The sequence below is a fragment of the Oryctolagus cuniculus genome, chromosome 7 (genome assembly GCF_964237555.1).
Source record: "Oryctolagus cuniculus chromosome 7, mOryCun1.1, whole genome shotgun sequence".
NCBI classification, from domain to species: domain Eukaryota; kingdom Metazoa; phylum Chordata; class Mammalia; order Lagomorpha; family Leporidae; genus Oryctolagus; species Oryctolagus cuniculus.
The window spans coordinates 17,396,672-17,412,337 of record NC_091438.1 but is presented as its reverse complement, the minus strand read 5'-3'; the positions used below and the strand labels follow the sequence as shown (position 1 = coordinate 17,412,337).

At 66.3% G+C, this 15,666-nt stretch overlaps 1 long non-coding RNA gene and 1 pseudogene across 1 annotated transcript in view; both read left to right on the top strand.

The window, feature by feature from the left end:
* LOC127485670 (uncharacterized) overlaps positions 1-15,666 on the top strand; it is a 401,588-nt gene that overhangs the window by 48,712 nt on the left and 337,210 nt on the right. The gene's annotated exons all lie outside the window — the stretch shown is intronic.
* The window catches only part of LOC100343528 (uncharacterized), a 35,387-nt pseudogene that overhangs the window by 16,494 nt on the left and 3,227 nt on the right, over positions 1-15,666 (top strand).

Here is a 15,666-nt window from a genome sequence, read left to right as displayed (position 1 = left end):
AAATGCTCCCCTGACCTGTCCTCAGGCCACAGCTCAGCCAAGGGTCTGGGGACCCCCAGCAGCCTCTCAGTCCAGCTGGGCAGGACAGAAACCCTGCCAGCCTGCTCTTCCCCACACTGGAGCCTGCCCATGCCTCCCCCCGTGCAGAGGGCCACCCCGGAAAACCGCCCCTGCCACTGAGATCCAACTCCCTGGAAGCAGCAGGTGAGCAGGGGCCACTCCCCCCCTGCATTATTGATCAGGGAGGGGGCAGAGTGGGGAACGAGGCAGCTCTGCACTGGAGGCCCCTGCCCCACCTGCCCACTGGCTGCCAGCCCCCAGGGAGCCTCTGCCATCTGCCTGCAGCCCCAGCTGTCCACGGCCAGAACCAGAGGCAGAAACCTCGTCGACTGATGGTCAAGTCCCCGGTCCCTGGCCCCTGGCCCCCAGGTCTCCTTGGGTCTCCTGGACGTAGCCCCAGGTAAATTCCCCCCAGGCCTGAGAGATTCTCCTAGCTGAGTGCCGAGCCGTGGGGGTGTCCTTGCTCCTGGCAGCCATGGGGGCTCCCATGCAGGTATGGGACACAGTGGCCCTGGGCAGTGTGGGCAAAGGCAAACCTGAGAGGGACCCCTTGTTGGGGTGCAGGGTGCTCCATGGGGTGCTCCACCTTCCTAATCAGCATTGGCTTGGACACCTGAGCCTGCCCACCCCCGGCCCTGATGAACCTGCTAAGGAGGGGGAGGGCAGGAAGCAGCCTGCAGGGAGCAGGGCCACGGCCAAGGGGAGCTCCAGCCTGGAGCTCAGGGCCTGGCTCTGACCACAGCTCGAGGGCTGGGAGCTGCAGTCCCTCCGGCCCTCAGTGCCCTGGCCTGGGTTGGACAATTTCCTACCAAGTCACCTCTCCAGTGGTGGCAGCTCACGGCAGCAGGAGGGGCCCAGGTGGGGGCTGGGGCCTGGGAGCAGGCCAGACGTCCAGGTGGGCTGGGTGGGTGAGGGCAGACTTGGACCACTCCCTGAGGGAGATACGCACTGGTTCTCTGCAGCCCCGGCCCTCTCAGGGCTCCAAGCCTCTGGGCAGGACCCCAGGAGAGGGGCTGCCCTCTCCACATTGGCTCTGGGGAGCAGAGGAGCGGGGGACAGGCCCGGGGGACTCCCTGCTCTGGACACACTGCCTGCACTGCTGCCCAGCCTGTGCACAACACAGCCAGGAGAATGCTCTGGGCCTCAGGCCACCAGCTATGTGGTGACTGAGCTCCTGCCGCGCCCCTGCCCTGCAGGCTCTGAGCTCATCCCAGGGTGGGGGTGAGGAGGGGCCCTGGGCAGAGACCCTGCCCACCACCCGCAGAGGGACCATGGCTGCTGCTCAGCCCTCAGGCGGCAGCCCGGCCCTTGGGCAGCACTTTCGCTGTGGGCTCGGCTGAGCACAGGGTGTCCCTCTGGGGGACAGGCAGCAACTGCGGTCCCTCCCTCTCACCGAGGCCCCCCAGTGCCCCACCCCCACCTGTTCTGCTCCCTCTGTCCCCGCAGCACAGGGCGTGGGTGGAAGCATCTTCAGTGGAGCCTAATGCTCCCCACGGAGGGTGGCCCCTCCCCCAAGGCTTTGCACCAGGTGTGAGCGGCCGTGATGCCTGGCCCCTCGGCTTGGCCAGCCCAGTGCCAGTGTCCCGTCTGGGGGACGTCCCTCTGACCCTAAGGGACCAAAGCAGCACGAGTCTGCTCTCAAAGCAACTGCTCGGGGCCTGGCCCCTGGCTCCTGGGTCTCCCTGCCCAGCTCCAGCTGCAGGTCTCCATCTGTAGCAGAATCAGAAACCAGAGCCCAAGTGAGAGATGGCACAGAGCAGGTGCATGGGACTCTCTTGCCCCAGGTGTGCTGCTCTCAGGCGGGGGCTGTGATTGTGGCCCAGAACCACCACCACCACCCCCCCGCCACACCTATGCATCCTCAGGCACTGGGTACCCGTGTACCTGAGGGCACCATGTGCCAGGGCAGAGCTACAGGGGACCAGCCCAGCAAGGCTGACGTGACAGAAGCTGCCACACAGCCCCTGCCCCTGCCCCGGGACAGTCCCACTCCATTAGGGTGCCCATAACACAGATGATCAACTAGTGGGAAATCCCCAGAAGCTGTCACTGCTGAGTGAGTGTCAGAGTCAGAGACAGAGAGCCGGCTCTGCTGCCCACAGACTACGCACCTTGCTGGCCATGTGCCCTGCCGGCCACACCCCTGCCAGCCACACCTCTGTTGGCCATACCACCCTGCACCCTCAGACCACAGCCCGTTGGCACCTCTGCCCCACTGCCAGTGGGAACAGAGCCCTCCCACTGAGGGGGCAGCTAAGGGGACATCACAGAGCAGCACTCCCTCACAGTGCCTGCACCCCCTCCCCCAGTGATCTTACCACCGAGCTCCACAAGCCCCAGAGGAGCCAGCACCAGGATATTCCCTGGGCACCCGGACATCAGCTTCCCAGGGACGGGCGTATCCCCCCAACCCAGTGCCCCCCAGGGACACACAGATCCCCTCACCCCCTGTGCGCCCCCAGTGACATACAGAATTCCCCACCATCCCCAGTGCCCCCCAGGGCCACACAGCTCCCCCCACTGCCCGTGCCCCCCAGAGACACAGATCCCCCCACCATTCCCCACCCCAGGCCTCAGGACAGCTGTCTGCAGGGCTCAGCTCCTCACACCCCAGCCACCTGCAGCCATCAAACACCACCCTTCCTGCGCCTGGACAGTGGTCAGCTCTGCTTGTTGAGCTCACTGAGTACCTCAAGGTGGGTCAGGCAGGGCTCCTGCCCCCCGGGCTCTGCACAGTGGGCTGGAGGCGGGAGGACCCCAGGGCAGCTGATTGCATAGGAAGCTGGTGCAGGAACAGCCTGTGGGGTGGGGGCCAGCGGGAAGAGGGCCCCGAGCAGCCAGGGCAGGGCTCCGAGGGATAGATGTGGAGCACCGTGCATGGGGCCCAGGGGCTCCCTGAAGCCCCTCCCTCACCTTTGAGTCTGGAAGGCTCCAGTCAGGCAAGCCCTGGCTGTGGGTAGTGCCATCCTGGCATCCAGCAGCCCCCACAGCCTCTGAGCCCCCCATGAACTCAGAGTTCTCTGCCTGGAGGCTGTGGCTGTGTGGCTGGTGCAGCAGCCTGGGCTTGTCTGCCGACAGGGGGCGCCATGGAGCTGTCAGGCAGGTGTTGAGGGTCTCCTGGGAGACTGGGGTCTGCCATGGGGACTGCACAGGTGGCCGTGATGGGTGGGGTGTCTCAGCAGGAGTCCAGCCAGGCCTGGGACCAGTGCAGGTGCAGCTGGGCTGGACACATCCCCTCAGTCCCAGGCTCTCGGGGCACAGCCAGCTCAGCCTCCAAGCTATAGGCGAGTGTGTGTGTGTGTGCATGCGTGCATGTGTGTATGTCCATGTGTGCCTTGTGCTTGTGCAGGGAAGCTCACACAGAAAGGGCCGTGAGTGGTTTTCAGGGCAGAAGGTGGGGTGGGGGCAGGGAGGGGCAGGGCTGGCCCCCAGCCCCCTTTTAGAACTGAGTCTGCCCTGGCCAGCCCCACCCAACCGTGGGCAGTGGGCTGTGAGAGCCTGCATGGTTCCTGCCTGTGTGGGCAGTGTACAGCCAGGTGACCTGGCCCCGGGGTCCTGACCCCTCAGGTCACCAACTGCTCCCCAGGGGCACTCAGGGCTCAGGTGTTCTCAGGGCACAGGAGCGGAGAAGGGAGCTGAGGTCCCAGAGGCAGCTGTGGGCTGGGAGTGAAGTGGGAGACCCCACGGCCGGCCATGGAGTGTGCACTGCAAACAGCCCCCCAGGCTGGGCCCCACTGTCCCCCACCAGGGCCTGCACTGACCCTGGGGTCCCAGTGGGAGGGGCGGGAGGCAGCTCTAAGCTCTACCTCACGATCTAACCACACTGCTCCCCACCAGGTACCATGAGGACTGGACACGAGCCCACTGGGGGCTGTGGCTGTGATGGCCCAGGAGCTCGGGGCCAGACTCTGCCAGGAGGGGGACCAGCACCTGGCCCTGGGGGAGCCCTCGCTGCCATGGCTTTCTACCTGGTAGCCTTCAGCTGCCACGCCCCCTTGGCTGTGCGCAGCTTGAGGAGTGCCCTAGCTGAGGCCTGGGAGCAGGGACAGCCGGATCCCCACTGTGCACTGGGACAGCATGGCTGTGGTCTCCCTGACGGCCACCCTGGCCTCTGCCTTCCTGGGCGCCCTCTTCCCAGACCAGCCAGCCATGGTGCTGCACGGGCTGGCCAGGCTGCTGGCCCGCGGGCACCACGAGGAGGTGGCTCTGCACTGTAGTGAGCTGCTGGACTCCTGCTCCCAGCCCATGCTGGAGCTGGAGCCATGCCCTAGCCTGGGTGCTGTCTGGGCCGCGGGCCACGGACGGTGTGGCCACTACCTGCGCGCCTCTACCTCCAGTGCCAACCACACCCTGGCCTTCGTCCACGTCCACCAGTGGCCCTACCTCCCTGCGCTGCTCCACGCCATGCAGAGCCGCATCTCGGAGCTGCCGGGGGCTGGGGAAAGGGACTGCTGGCAGCTCCTGGCAGCCCTGGAGCCCGAGGACATCCCGAGTAAGACCCTGTTACCCGAGGCACTGCTGCAAAGCAGCAGGTATGCGGACCACCTGGAGATGTACAGCCAAGCCCTTCAGTTGGCCCCTGCTTGCAACAGCAAGGTAGGCAAGCTGGTCAGCTCCTCGGGTGGCGCCGGGGATGCCACCATGACTCAGCAGACCCGCCTCTGCCTTCATGGAACACCCAGGAAAGAAATCACCAAAACTGGGTCTTTGAGAACCAGCAGGGCTGCAGCTCCGGTTGGGGCGGGTTCTTGGAGCGGCCGTCCTGTGAGTCCCCCCAGCTGCAGGAGCAGAACCTGCGGGGGCAGCCGAGGGGGCAGCAGGAGGGACAGGGTGGCCTCAGAGTGGGGGATCGAGGACCCGGATCCTACACGTGGTGCAGGGAGCAGCCGTCGGGGGTCTTAGCCTGTGGAGCGGCTAAGCCTCTCTCCATGGCCTCTGGCTGCTGTGCAGAGAATGTTCCAGAAGAGTGGGAATGCAGAGACCCTGGGCCCCATGAGAGAGGAGGGGTCAGAGCAGGAGGGAGTGGACAGGAGGGTCTGAGGCTTCCCTGGGCTGGCAGCACTGCTGGATTCAGCCCTGGAAGGAGGGGCGTGAGTCGGCCCTGGACGCTGCACTGGGTGGGGCGATGTCAGGGTTCCCGGCCCCCTCAGGCTGAAACGCTGCTGCCCCCCGGGCCTTAGCAGCTCCCCTTCCGGGGGCAGGCACCATGTGCAGGGGACGCAGCCTGCACTACGACTCCATGAGCTCCTGAAGCTGCGTGGCCACTCCACGCTGGCTCCCAGGTGTGCATGGGACAGCGGCTACACCTGTCTCCAATGGTTGTGGTGCAGAGCCAGCGAAAATGCATCCCAGAGCCTTAAATCCATGTCACTGTGAAGTGCCGGAAGACACTGTGAGCCGACTGAGGAACATGCGCTTAGGTGGCTGCCATGGAGCCTGGTGCCATGGGCGGCTTGGTCTGCAGGCCAGGCTTCAGAGACAGGGAAAGGTGGAGGGAGACACAGGGCCAGAGGCCTGGAGGGGCCAGTGGCCAGCTACCTCTCACTGAGGGCTTGGGCCCAGCTTAGGGGTCCCGGGGGTGTCCTCACTGGCCCAGCCACCGGAGGTGTACAGGGCCAACAAGGGCACATGGAGCAATCATGGTAGGCTGGCGTGTGTTCCCTGCAGTGTCCATAAGCAAACCCCCATGGTACTCCCCAAAGGAGGAGCCAGTGAGAGAGACAGGGGAGGGAGGAGGAGGAGCTGGGGTGAGCAGCTGGGTGGAGGAGCAGCTGGGGGAGGAGTACCTGGGGTGGACGAGGATCTGGGGGGAGGAGAAGCTGGGGGGAGGAATACCTGGGGGTAGGATGACCTGTGGGAGGGGTATACCTGGAGGGAGGAGTACCTGGGGGAGGAGGAGCAGCTGGGGGGGGGCAGACAACGGGGAGCCAAGTGTGCCAGGACTCTGCCGGGCTGGGCCATGTCCACCTTAGCTCTGAGGTGGGCAGGGAACCGTGGTCGGCAGGACCTGGGTCACTCGGGGGTGAGCAGCCACCCACAGGAGCCGGCTCACCCTGAGAGGGCAGCAAGCGCGGCTGCCTATGGCACTTGTGTTCCGGGCTCCAGGTCACTGTCAGAAGTGCTGGGAGCACTCAGCAAACCCGACCAGACCAGACCAGACCAGACTGGAACCCGTGCGAGGGTCAGAAGTCCCCTGGTGCACAGTTCTGCAGTCTGGGAGGTCATAGCAGACACCAGGGGCGGCACCAGGAGTGGCACCAGGAGCCCGGCAGCCGTGGCCCCAAGAGGGGCTCTGAAACATCGATCTCACAAAGGGACAAAAGCTGGCTGGATGCACCCCAGATGCGCGGACCCCACCGGACAGGGTAGGGCCTGGGGGCCTCCACGTACCACTGCCATGAGTGGGGTGGACGCTGGCATATGTTGTGGAGGCCACGGCAGAGGCTGTTCCCCTGCCCCTGGTGGCACGCGGCCACACTGGGCACAGGACGAATGGCAGCAGTCACAGGCCAAGGGCAGCTCTGACGCCAGTCTCCCGGTGAACGTGCGGGCAACACGGCTCCGGCACCTGTCTGCCTTCCATTCAGGGATGTTCCCCAGGAAGTGCAGAGAAGGGAGAGGTGGGCCCCGGGCAGGAGCTGCCTGGCCATGTGACCATGTTAGGCGCTCCACCAATCCAGCACAGTGGACGTGACATCGTGTGGTTCTGAAGCCCCCTCCTAGGAGCCAGAGCAACTCCCTATTTGAAAGGCAGAATTCCAGAGAGAGAGAGAGAGAGAGAGAGAGCTTCCACCCACTGGTTCATTCCCCAAATGGCTGCCATGATGCAGCCTGGGCCAGGCTGGAGCCAGGAGCTCCATCCGAGTCTCCCACAAGGTGCAGGGGCCCAAGCGCTTGGGCCATTTTCCACTGTCCAATGTCAAGAGACATTGCACAGAGAGCCACGAAAATTCTAGATCTGAAACACATCGGAGGTGGCAGAAGAGTCAGTGGACATGAGGACGGAGTGAGAATTGAGATGCAGCCCCCGGGCCACACCAGGACACCCCAGGTGTGTGACCTGTGACCCCGGGCCACACCAGGAGCCCCAGGTGTGTGACCTGTGACCCCAGGCCACAACAGGACGCCCCAGGTGTGTGACCTGTGACTCCTGAGCCACAGCAGGAAGCCCCAGGTGTGTGACCAGACTCTCAGAAGGACATGGGTAAGGAACTCCCCACACCCCAGACCCCCGGGGTCGCCTGGGACGCCGCTCCCTGGGATCCGCAAACACTTGTACAGCTCCGGGCCAGCCTTGCTCTGTGCAGCAGAAACCAACAAGAGGGGCTCACGGCTGCCTGGACTAGGCTGAGGCCTCTTGGCGGCGGTGGTGGTCTCAGGGTTGATCTCACACTGGGCTCTGGCCGCTGTGACGCGGGGACAGCAGCAGCCGGTGCACGTATCTGCATGTGTGTGTGCCTGGAGTCCTGCCCACCAAGGGGTCTGGGCACAGAGGATTGCTGCTGCCGCTGCTGCTGGGGTAAAGGAAGCGCTGAGACCCTGCAGGACCTGGGAGGAACGCCGGACACAGGGTCGGACAAGCGGGCTGGGCCGGGAGCTCTCCTGGGCGCTCAGGGCCCCTCCCATGGAGTATGGCTGGGGGACACAGAACCTTGGGCTCCTCCTGGCCCTGGGCCTGCTGCGCTGACTTCCCCTCACACAGCTCCGTGCACGCACGCGTGGCGGGGATGTTCGTGGCGCACCAGGCCCGGCCTGACTCACTGGGTCCTCACAGGCCCATGTGTGCCGACCACTGGCACTTCTGGGTCTTGGCGGAAGAGGCCACAGGTGAGGGGACCCAGGAAAGGGCCCAGGGCTCGGCAGCAGCACCGCTGCCTCCTCCTCCCCCCTGGCCTGACAGGGAGATCCAGTCCAGAGAGGCACAGAAGCCTGGGGTCTCCAGGTAGCCCCCAGCAGGCAGGAAACCCAAGGCCCCTCCGGGCGCAGTCAGAGCCAGGGCAGGTCCCCCCCAGCAGAGACCCCAGTGCTCCAATTCCCTCAGTGACCGCCAGGGGGCGAGGAAGCTCCAGCTCCACTTGGGCTCTGGGGTGAGGGGGACGCAGTGGTGCTGGGGGCAGCACCGCCCACCCCAAGCTGTTTATGGGGTCTGCTTCCCACCCTGCTTTGTCCTGGAGGGGCTTCAAGACCCCCGTGTCCTCGCGGTCCCAAGTCCTGGACTGCTGCGCGCCAGAGTGAAAGTACCGCAAGGGGTCCAAAGCCCCTGGGCAGGGCGGGAGGCCTCGGGCGCCACCTCCCAGGGGGCCCCCAACGCGGGTCTATCCCCTAGGTGAGCGCCTGGCCACCCTGCTGCTCACGCGCGCCACCGCCGCCTTCTTCCTGGAGGGCCGCGCAGAGGACATGCTGGGGGATCTGCACGACGCCTTCCAAGGGAACCCCTCCGCCGCGCGCCCGCTGTTCCAGGCCGTGCTGTCCGTCGGAAACCAGGAGCGGGTCCGGGCCCGGGCCCAGGCGGCCGCGGACCTGGGCTTCACCCACTTCCAGGAGGCCTTACAGAGCCGCCCCGAGCTCCGCGAAGAAGCGGATCGCGAGCTGCTGGCACCAGTGACCTGCGCGCTCTGAATCCTGCTCCGCGTGGCACCGGCCGGGGCCCAGCCTGCGCTGGTCACCCGCCTGGCCGAGTGCCTGCTGCTGACCAGGGACGTGGCGGGCGCCCAGGCTCTGTGTCAGCGCCTGCTGCGGCCCGCTAGCCCTGGGGACGCCGCCGAGGACCGCGCCAGGGAGCGCGCACCACTACTGGCGCTGCGCGGCTTTTGCGCGCTGCATGCCAGGGCCACGAAGGGCGCTGGGAGGACTTCCCCGCGGTGATGAAGCAGGGGGCGCCTAACCTTGGCAGCTGCACGCACGCTCTGTGGCCGCGGGCTGCTGCGGGTGGTGCTGGCCAGCAGCGCCTTCCTGGGCACAATGGACTATGTCACTGCGTTTGGTTTTAAGCCGGAGGAAGCGCTGTTGGCCGCCAAGGCCTTCGTGCCCTGGAACCAGCGCTGGCTGCTGCTGATCCTGCTGCAGGAGGAGGGCCGCTGGATGCTGCAGCGCCCGCCCCCCGCCGGGCTGCCTAAGCCAGGCTGCGGGGCCCAACAGAGGCGTGGCCCCTGAAGGGTGAGTACCACCGCGCGCGCCAGGGCTGCTGTTCCTGTCTGGTCCTGCAAGGCTGCAGCTGTGTTTCTTCCTGTCCTGGGCGAGCTCCCGGGCCACAAGGGACACCTTGGGCTCTGGGTTGAACACACCCCTCCGCCAGACACCCACAGACAACAGCACCCTTCACCCCCGGTTCCATTTCCTTCTGGTCCTTTCTCTGTGCACTTGCCATACCGGTCACAGTGCTGAGCTTGGCTGTGCTAGGTGTGTATCAGGCGTGCACCTGCTCCCACCCGACAGCCCCAGATGTTTTGCTCTTAGTTCCAAGGCCTCTAGGTGGTATCCCCCCTCCCCTCACCATGGAGACGGCCCTGGGGGTGCTGGGTCTGGGAGCAGCTTCCCTGCATGGCCCCTGACTTCGGAAGCCCCTCCCCCATTTGATAGACTTAAGGACCCAACAGGTGAACCTCCAGCTGCTGCCATTCGTCTCCTCAGTTGGTGGGAGGTGTGGGGGAGGTGCTTCAGCGGGCAGGGGGCAGCGGTGACATCAGCACACACACTGGTCCTGCCATCCCCTGCGGGATCCCCTGGGGAGGAGAAACCCTCAGGACCAGGGATTCCCTCCGTTCTCTCTGGGAAGTGTCACCGTCATCTAGTCTGCCCCCGAACTGTGCCCCTGAGCCCACAGGGCCAAATGGCTCATGTCTGCTTTTGCAGAACAGAGAACTGAGGCAGAGTCTGCTCTGAGTCAGCCCTCGTGCTGACCCTCTGCCCACCCACGGGGTGGCGGGTGGCTGGGGCCCAGGGTCGGCCACCAGGAAAGGCAGCCAGGTTCCTGGGGTTGGCATAGCCTGTGAAGGTCCCTCTGGGGAGCCGTGTCTTCGCGGCCCAAACAGAAGGGCTGCACAGGCCAGGTGCACAGGGACGCCTGGGCCCCCCAAAACCTGCGTGGGTGAGAGGTGCGTGGCAGACCCAGCCTGAGCCACCTTCCCGCAGGGATGTGTGCGGTGTGTACCAGCTGGCCTCGCTGCTAATGGAGCTGGACGTGGAGGACGAGGCCGCGCGCCTACTGGCCACCGATGCACTGTACCACCTGGGCCTCCTGGGTGACGCTCATGGGGCCCTGCAGGTGGCGCTGGCGAAGGGACCGCCGGCGGCTGTGGTGCTGGTGCAGCTGGCGCTGCTGCAGCTGTGCAGGGGCTTCACCTACTACGCCCACCAGGTGAGGAGCCCGGGCGGGGGCTCCGCCCCCTGATCCTGTCTTCCATGCTCCGCCTCACAGGCTGTCCAGGACACAGCTGGGGCAGGCGTCCCCCGGCGGTCAAGGGAGGCTCCGGCCCTCGGGGCCCTGCCTGCCTGGCCGGCCCTGTGACCCCTCTGCTCCCTGGCCAGACCCACCCACACCTGCGTGCATGCTCCAGGGGCCTCGCTCTTGGAACGGGGGCAGCAGGTTACGTGTGGGGAGGGACTTCAGGTTGGGGAGGCCCGGCCAAGGATCCTGTCTGCCCCTGTCCGCCCCTCTGTCACTCCTGCTCTCCCTGACATCCCAGGGCTAGGGGGCAATCCTGTCCTGGAACAGGAGCTGCTGGCCAAGGCACTGGAGCGTGCATGAGCGGCCAGCAGGTGGCAGCAGGGGTCTCCTTGGGGATTGCCTCGCGAGGTGGGGTTCTGTCCTCCCAGAGCCTTGCTGCTCTGCTCCTGGCTCTGAACTTGAGGATCTGGGAGCCCTCCCATACACGCCGGCCGGCAAGGCGTTCACCTGTGTGTGGGAGCCTGGCGACCCTGAGACCCCCACCCCCGCCTCGCGAGGGCATAGCGGGGCCACCGCCTGCACTTTCTGGGCTCCAATCCAGGGGTGAGTTGGGAGCACCCCCAGAGTCTCAGGAGCACGAGAAGGACCGGACAGCCATGCCTGAGGGGCGCCAGTGACCGGCTCCCCCTGCAGCTGGTAAAGAGGCTTGTCCAGGCCAGAGACACCGCCTGCCGCCAGCCCACCTTGAACGTCTTCTGCCCCGAGGACCTGCAGCTGCTCTGGGGCCACTGCCACACTTGGGCCCTGGCCATCCTGCAGGCACGGCCAGGCGCAGCCAACAGCAGGGACCTCACCAGGGATGCCTTCACCTGTCTCTGGCCATTTTCGCTGCAGGGTAGGGGCTGGCCCCTGCCCAAGAGGCCCATCCCGTGGCAGGTGCATGAGGGGATGGGGGAGGGGGGGTCTTTGCCGAGCTGCAGGTCAGTGATATGAGGTCTGAGGACAGGGCTGGTCTCAGGTGTGTGCACCCCGGGAGCATCTTGGGTGGGGGCACCTTGCACACAGGCCCTGGCCACGCAGGTGAAATTGCAACGCCCAAGACGCATCTGCAGCAGCCGGGCACCAGCCAGGCGTCCATCCCAGCCCCCTCGGCCCCGCAGGTAGTCAGGCCCCTTTCCCAACTCAATCCCCACCCCACACCCAAGTCCACCTAGCGACAGTGACCGAGTGGTGGGCACCTGGCCTCCCCTCCTGGCTGAGCTCCGGGCACAGGGGCACAGCCCTTGGGTGTGGGACCTGTCCCAGGGCACAGGGGATGGGAAGTGTGGGACAGGGGCCTGCCTGCCAGTTGTCCCTGGTGGGCCTTGATAGCACCCCCTGGCCTGACAGAGACCCCTGCAAGGGTGGGAGGGGGGACTCAGTGAGTCCTTCCCGGCGGCACTGGTGGGGAAGGGACATGGCTGGTCGGCCCCCCCAACCAGGGCGCTTTGCTGGCCATGTCCACCGCTGCACACGTGACAGAGGGCTCCTCCCTGGCTGCCTCCCCCCACCCCACCCCTTCCTATTGGCTGCCTTTCCCTTCTCCCCTGGAGGCAGCTGCAGCGCCCCTCCTCTCAGAGCCCCCCAGGCTGTCCATCACTCCTCTGGGGGCCGTCCTGTGGCCAGCGCCCAGGCCAGCCCTGACTGTCCTTGTGTTTTGGTGCCCAGAGTCAGCACCCTCTGTTCTGCTGGGTCGGGCACGAGGAGGAGCTACAGCCATGTCCTGACTGCTGCCTCCCGCAGGGAGCCAGGCCAGCGAGTCCCTGCTTGCCCAAGCCTGCTGCTATGGGCTTCTGGGCCAGAAGAAAACCGCCATGTTCGACTTCAACTCTGTGCTGCAGGCCAAGCTGGGGAATGTGCAAGCTCTGTGTGAGCAGGCACTCGTGTACCTGGCCCTGGGCCAGCAGCAGGTACTGGACCCCCGTCCCCACCTGGGGCTGGGCAAGCAGGGAGGGAGAAGACCCAGAGCCATGCTGAGGATGGGGAGAGTGCCCAGCCATGCCCAGCAGCGGGGTACCCACCAGAACCCCAGCATTAGTCCCACCTGCAACACCAGGCACGCAGGTCAGGGACACTGCCCTTCCTTGCCTGCAGCCTCAGCCTGCGCTGGTCACCTGTGCAAACTCTCAGGGCACGGGGGTCTTCTCCAGCCAAAAGGGATCCCCCAGGGAGCCACCCCCTACCCCATCCCACCATGGGGTGTGGGCCAGGGGGCTCCTTTTAGCTGTCTGGTGGAGGCTGCCAGGACAGTGTGTTGAGAGGGGCTCAGGGACATGAGCCACGGGAGTAAGTGCTGGCACCGATTAGTCATGTCTGCTGGGGCACAGCCGGGTCAGGACTTGATTTGCCTGCTTTTGCTGTGAGTTTCTGTACCTCTGCAGAAACAGCTGCCATTCAACATAAGGGGCTGTGGTTCAGGCCGTCAGGTGAGAGACCCCCTCACACCAGCTAGGCCTGTGTGCACAGAGGGCTTTCGGGTTCGTTGGTTTCTTTATGAGGTTTCTGTGTCTGCCCCTGTGCCACACACGCCCTGACTCATGGGGATCTATGTTCTCACCCAGGCCCACTCCCCTGGATACCCACCCCGTTGCACAAGTGGGAGGGGGCCGGGTCCAACAAGCGGACTCAGCCGAGTCACTTGTCCTCTCCACGCCGGTTTCCCCTCTGTGAAAGGAGATGGGTACTGGGCGGCCACAGAGCAGAGAGGAGACCCTGGGGACACAGGGAAGACACAGCAATCAGGGGCAGCACCCAGGGAACCACGGCTGTGGACCCTGAGCTTTGGGAGCTGGAACGGAACTCGGAGCCCAGAGGACACTGTCACAGTGACAGCCGGAAAGAAGGCCAGTGCTGAGAGATGAGGGGTGGGTGCCGGGACTGACCTGCAGGAGGAGCGAATCCCACCCCAGCGGCCTGGGAGACTGGATGCAGTGAGCCCCCTCCTCGGAACATGAGACCCGCCAGGAGGAAGCCATAGAGAGATGGACCAGCGATGGACCAGGGCCCCATCTGGGGCGTCAGAGACCCCCGAACAGGAAAGGCTCTGTGCCTGGCAGATTTCCCCGCAAAGCACCAACGTTTAGAGACCTGCAGAGGAGGGAGAGACCCTGACCCCAGAGCTAAGCAGATGCCCCCTTCAGAAAGCCGGTGGGAGATGTCACAAAGACCAAAAAAAGCTCATGTGGCCGACATCCTCTTTGCCCTGAAGCTGGACCCAGCCGCTGTGGTCCCTGAGCTCCGCTCTCTGAGGCGCGACCTCCAGAGCCTCCTTGCACAGGGCCTGCACGCTCACTGCTGGGCCCTGCTGAGGGGCCCCTCCAGGAGGACGTCGCCCAGGGCCTTCTGGCCGCTGGGGAGGCACTGGTCCAGATGGACTGCGCACAGCCCAGTGGGCACCTGCTGCTGGCCGATGCCCTCATGGCGCTGGGTATGCCGGGCCTGCGCCACCCTTTGACCTGATCCGCAGGGAAAGCGACCCTGGACGGCAGTGACTTCTGAAACCCCAGCCATGACCACTGACCCCCCTCTGTGCCCCGCGGAGGCCCGGTTCTGCCCGGGTGGCCTTGCCCCACATCACCGTGGTGCTGTGCCAGCAGCTTCCTGAGAGCGGGGTCCCCACTTCCGGTTCTGCTGAGGCTGGTTGGGGGACGACCCCTTGCGGTGTCCATGGAGGAGAGGCAGGGGCTGTGTCAGCAGGTGAATCCTAGTTCCTCTGCCCGCAGCCCCTCGCCCACGCCCACCCAGCGCCCCCCACCCCTACAGGCAGCTACCAGGCAGCCTGTGCCCGTCTGCAGGGGCCCTGCGCCCTGCTCGGGTGTCCGCGACGGCCGGAGGGGGGCCTGGGCCGGCTGAAGCAGGGAGATGTGCGGGCCGCAGCCCGGGACCTGCAGGGCCTGGCGGAGCCGGACGCCAGGGACCTGTGCTGTGCCAGCAACTTCCTGAGAGCAGGGTCCCCACTTCCGGTTCTGCTGGGGCTGGTGGGGGGACGACCCCTTGCTGTGATCATGGGGGAGAGGCAGGGGCTGTGTCAGCAGGTGAATCTGCGTGCCTCTGCCCCCAGCCCCTCGCCCACGCCCACCCACCTCCTCCCACCCCCACAGGCAGCTAAGAGGCAGCCGGTGTCCATCTGCAGGGGGCCCTGCGCGCCGCTCAGGCATCCGCGGCGGCCTGGGCGGGGCCTATTCCTGCTGAAGCAGGGAGACATGCGGGCCGCGGCCTGGGACCTGCAGGGCCTGGCCGAGCCTGACGCCGCGGACCTGGGCTTCCTGCTGCGGCTGCTGGAGGCCTCCCAGCGGCAAAGCCTCACCCAGGTGCGCCCGCGGGGTGCGCATGGCGTGTGCGGCGGGCGCGAGCAGCATCACCGGCCGGACCCGGGTCTCCGGCTGACGACCGCGACGGCCAAGGGCCTCTGGGCTCGCTCGCAGGGGGCATAAGCCTCCCGGGGGCGGAGGGAGACCCCTCGGAGCCCGCCCTGCACCAAGCCCGCCTCGTGCAGGGCGGCGCCACAGCTTCTCCCGGGCCTGCGTGTGTCGGGGGCTCCCGCGGCCTCAACCAACAGCGCCCGATGGTGGACTGGGTACCGGAGCCCGGATCCGGGGGCACGCCCGGGGGTCAAGGCTCTGATGTGGGGCCGGGCGGGGTCTCTGGCGCTAAAGGCGGGGCTGGGCGGGGCCTCTGGGGCTGGAGACGGGGCTGGAGGGGTACTGAGCTCACGGGGGGGGGGGGCGCTGGGCGGGGCCTCACGACTTAAGGGGCATGCTGGGGGGGGGCTCTGGGCTTGGAGGCGGGGACTCAGAATTTTGATAAGCACCTGGGCAGGGATCCCTTGGCTCTTGGAGGAACTGGGCGGGGCCTCTGGGATCCGAGGCAGGGTTGGGCGGGGCCTCGGAGCTCGGAGGCGGGGCTAAAGCAGCGTCTCTGAGAAGCTGAGGGCTTGCCTCTGGGGAGTCCAAGAGGATGCTGAGCGACGCGAGCAGAACCGGAAGTAGCCGTTCCCCACTTCCGGTGGCTGGCGGCCGGTCACCCCACTCCATCTGCGCGCTCCTCCCGCTGCCCACCCAGCCCAGCTGTGTGGGGCCTGAGCGCGCCTTCCGGGCCGGGACGCAGTCTGGGGCGGGGTCTCTGTACAGCCTCTCCCGGGGGTTCATGAGCCCAGGAGAGTGACCGAGGTGGCTTCAGCT